This window comes from Rhagoletis zephyria, unplaced genomic scaffold (genome assembly GCF_001687245.7).
Source record: "Rhagoletis zephyria isolate East Lansing unplaced genomic scaffold, Rhagoletis_zephyria_1.1 Rzeph_scaffold_28422, whole genome shotgun sequence".
In the NCBI taxonomy this organism is placed as follows: domain Eukaryota; kingdom Metazoa; phylum Arthropoda; class Insecta; order Diptera; family Tephritidae; genus Rhagoletis; species Rhagoletis zephyria.
In genome coordinates this window covers 1-4,901 of record NW_016185479.1, presented here as the reverse complement: position 1 = coordinate 4,901, position 4,901 = coordinate 1, and the positions used below count along the sequence as shown (strand labels likewise).

Here is a 4,901-nt window from a genome sequence, read left to right as displayed (position 1 = left end):
TTTTTATTTGTGTCAAACTGAAACTTTTTTCCAATAATAAACGGTTAGCTGATTCACGTCTACGGCAAGTTCATAAAATTAATTGAAATCTTGTATCAACCAAAGCGTGGATTATATTTGCTCAACAATGATTTTATTCAACTAACAATATTGTCCACTCAAGGTAGTCGTTTTGTAATTATTAACAAATATACATTTGTCCCAACTAGAAGGCTCAAGTAAATTGCAGACTTTCGTGAACTAGATATTTATTTCGCCATATCCAACTATGCCACTTGGTCACTATAACCAAATCTTGGTTATTATAACTAAACCTTTTTCTGAGTGTTGTTCCCAATCCTTGCTAACAGTTCCCAAATATTGGCAAAATTCGGGAGCTAAATATCATTAGTTCTCGAAACTAATCCTCAGTGTATGTAACAAAATACCGATTTAGTGCGATTAATTAAAAACTTTCTATTTTCTACGTTTAAAATATGATAAATAAATGTAAAAAATAATTAATTTGGGTGTGTAAATTTACATATCAGTTAACATATGAGCGCACACGCGCACCAATGCTTACCCCTGCATATGAAATGGAATAATAACTACACTCAGAAAAAGGTTTAGTTATAATTACCAAGATTTGGTTATAGTGACCAAGTGGCATAGTTGGATATGGCGAAATAAATATATAGTTCACGAAAGTCTGCAATTTACTTGAAACTTCTAGTTGGGACAAATGTATATTTGTTAATAATTACAAAACGACTACCTTGAGTGGACAATATTGTTAGTTGAACAAAATCATAGTTGAGCAAATATAAACAATGCTTTGGTTGCTACAAGATTTCAATTAATTTTGTGAACTTGCTGTAGACGTGAATCAGCTAACCGTTTATTATTGAAAAAAAAGTTTCAGTTTGACACAAATAAAAATTTACTCGATGGTTGTTGTGTTTACTTTCTTCTTTTATTTGCATATATTAAGCATAAAAAATACATACATATTTACATAAATAGTCACTAGTGTAAATAATACATATGTATATGGTGGTAAGAATTTCCTAAAAAGAAACGATGAAACAAGAATAGTCGAGCGAAAACCCAGGTCAATATTTGCTGGAAGTGATGGTTTAAGTATACTGCTTTGCTTTTTCCTTTGCTAAATAGATACTTTCAAATGATAATTCACATGAATTATAAATCCATTGAGAAACCGGTTGCCATCAAACTTTATATTTTTAAATAACTATGCGCACACCGAAACAACTCGCGGCGATGGCAAAACTGAAACTGAGACAAACAAGTCTGGGCATGTCATAGCACACACTTTTCTTTCTCTACCTAGCCAGTGATCGACATGCCATAGCTTACTGAGCGCTCTGTGACCACACGCGTGTTTCACCCATATACGAACAGCGGTAGCGGAGCAATGATTTCCAACAGTCTCATTCATTGAATCGTTTTTATGCAATGGTCGGCATACTAGCGCATTCAAACGATTCAATAAGTGGGACTGTGTGCATTGCTTAGCTGGCGCTCTTCGTATGTGAAACACACATGTGCTGAGAGAGCGCTGAGCATTATTTAGGGGTGGCTCACAAGCATGAATATGTTCCGCTCTCAAACCAAATCGTGGTTGCCTCATCTAAGATTTGGTAACTATGACTAAACCATATGCTGAAAGAAAGCTTATCTGTATTAGCAGAGCTTAATGACATCATTTTATGAACCATACGTTAAGTTGAATGGAATTTGTAGAAATATTCTTCAAAAAAATATTTATTTGTATTTACCAAACCCTTCAACTAAATTAACGATTTGGTACAACCTAGATGAATATTAGAAGCTTTAATATATTTAGTTATAATTACCAACCCATGGTAATAATTACCAATCCTTGGTCACAGTTCCCAAATATTGTCAAAATTCGGGAACTAATTATCTTTAGGTGTCGAAACTAATCCTTTTTCTCAGTGTATAATGTGCGCCTAGATGACCAATTCGCGATGAAAATAATACATAAGCTTATTGCACAGAAAACAACATCCCCTATGGCTACCTGAAAAATTTTAAGCAAAAAAAAAAATTTACTTAAGTAGAAGTGATATGTGTGAAAAGAGAATTTATGTTTTTAAGAAATTAAAAGTGTCTGAAAACAAAGTATAAACGTTGTTTTAAATTATCATGTACTAACATGTAAAGAAGGTAACAATTATTTACAGCCGTATTAAAGTACTATACATCTTTATTAATAATAACAATATGCCGTAATTAATCGAATTGGTTGCTAATTCCAACTTTTAAAATGTCTTCCGGTTCAAACATATCGATTACTTCAGTATAAAGCTGCAATTTGTTAGTATTCGGCAGGTTTCGATCTGAAGATAAGAGCATTCTCAGACATTGTCGAAGTATCTAATCGTGATGTTTTTCGTCTTAAATTTTCTCCAAAATACTTAAATTCCTTGTTTTTAGCTACCTGCGCTTCCTCTGAAAGCATACCGATGGGTAAAATGGCCTCAGTAATTATATGGCCGTGAATTAATATTTTATGCACTGATGTACTCATATAATACCGGGGATATAGTTCAACAAAATATTTTCTGTTTCGAAGCAACAGTTTTTAAATTTAATGACATTAATTTTAGAGCCACTGGCAATAGTTTGTAGAAATATGTGAAATTTTCTGATTAAGTTTTCGTCTATTCCAGTAATGTCCTTTTATTTTCTTTGATAACAGTTTTAATGGCGCATTTTCATTGTCATATTTAGTACTCAACTAAGTCGAAACTATTCTAAGTCACAGCTAAAGCTATTCATAGTCGCTTTAGTTTCGAGTTTTCTGGCTAAGTACCAACTTAAAATTTAGTTTCGGCTGCAGCTGCAACTAAGTCGTAACTAGGAAGATGTATTTTATCAAATTAAGGAAAAACAGACGAAAAATGTAAAAATTAACTTGGTAGAGGGTGATTTTGATAATATTGAATAATCTCCAATTAAAATTCACAAAGATCGATCCATTTTATTCGGAAGATGAAATTAAATGCGTATTACAATTCGAATAAAGCTAAATCACAAATTTATAATTGGAATAATTTAGATAAATTCTCAAATAATAAGTCAGTTTCACGCTAGTTCTTTTAAAGTAAATTTGTGCATAACATTTGGATATCTACTATTTGTATGTTTCACAGCATGCTTTCGATAAACATCGACTTCACATCACTGCGGTTGTTCTGGCTATTTCACCTTATTCTTTTGCATAATCATGCAATGAAAATAAAAATTACATAAACGGATGATCAAACTAGACATTATTTAATAAAAATGTAATTTTTCCAAAATATCGTAAAGAAAAATCGATACATTTTCACACTCATTTTGCTATATCGTAAACTAAGTCGAAACTACTTAGTAGAAGTCTGAAATGCGACTATGAATAGAGGTAAATTTTAAGTTGGTACTTAAATTTAAGTTGCAACTTTGTTAGTTTCGACTTAGTTGCTGGACTATGAATACGCGCCCATATTCTTTCGGACCCTTAATGGCTCAACACATATACATATGTATATTTGTACATATGTATACACACATACTACACCAAAATTCGCTATTAAGGGCTGGTTACTGAATGTCTGGTTAACACTAATCTCCGGTTAAACATGGTTATCGACGTTACCGACTCCCTTTTGTATGCATAGAGTCCAAGACTTCGATAACGATGTTTAACCGCAGATTAGAGTTAACCGGGCATTGAGTAACCGGCCCTAAGTCTACTTACTTCGAAATACCTTTGTTACAGTCTACATTTATGTTGTGGACTTTCAAATGTTTGTGAAGATTTAAAGTGTTTCCACAATGCTTCACAACTTTTGAGCAACGTTTGCATGAGGCCAAAATTCCATCTTTTTATCAAAACAGGACCACACCTCTGACGCCTTTCGATTCATAATTAAATGTACATATATATACACATATATCTCTATTCACACGAACAAAAATGAAACAATCGAACACAATTACATTTAGTTTAATTTTCACTAAAATTACCAACAACAGTTTCACTTACTTTACAATATCTATTATTTCCTGCGTAAAGCAATTTATAATCACACCGTCTGATTTATTTATATACCATCCAATTCGCAAGAAGAATATTGTAGGAATGCCAATAATAGAGTTGCCGTTGCAATTTGAAACTAGCATTGTTGTTGTGTTTCGGGCTTTATATTTTATCTAATCAATTTTATCGATTATCTCACCTTTGTGTACTTTATTCCTCTATTCTATGTTTTATCGTATATCGATTTGTCTAACAGTTTGTGAGATCTAGCGGAACGTTGTTTGTAAATGTATAAAAGGGCATTTTGCTTATACAGTTTTTCATTCCTTTCGTATTGTCAAGCGAGGTAAAAAAAAACATTTAAATAAACCCTCTTGTTGATGACGGCAACCCTGAATAATCGATATCGATCACTCTTTGTTCTATGTTTTTTGTTATCCCTAACTCATGTATTAGTTATTATTAGTTTGTCTGTTCCGTATTTCTTGCCGGCTATTAACAGTAAATTCTATCTACGAAATTGAATATAAATTGGCTCTTCCGTTTGTCAGAAGTTAATATTGTTCTGTCCGCAGCATAGAAGAAAGCCGAAAGCGAGTAATTTGACTGTAATATAATTATTTATTTGCTATTGTAACTCTACATATTTACAGAGAATAAACCATGCCACGTCTTCTATTGTGAAGTTTGCGTTTCATTCTTTAAGCTATTTATGCGAGCGGACAACTTTATTCTTCGCTTCGTTTGCAGCAGTTTGCCCTTTTGCTCGTCACCGTTTTTTGGACCTGGTTTCTCTCGTCACATCGCCTGTGATTTTTTGGAGTCGAATTGCCTAAAATTTCTGCATATA

General features: G+C 32.8%; 1 long non-coding RNA gene across 1 annotated transcript; it reads left to right on the top strand.

Annotated features, from left to right (window-relative positions):
- Positions 1-4,438: 4,438 nt before the first annotated feature.
- On the top strand, positions 4,439-4,736 carry LOC108382746 (uncharacterized). Its single transcript, XR_001849704.1, has 2 exons — positions 4,439-4,648; positions 4,705-4,736. It is a non-coding gene; the product is annotated as an uncharacterized LOC108382746 (long non-coding RNA).
- Positions 4,737-4,901: the final 165 nt, after the last annotated feature.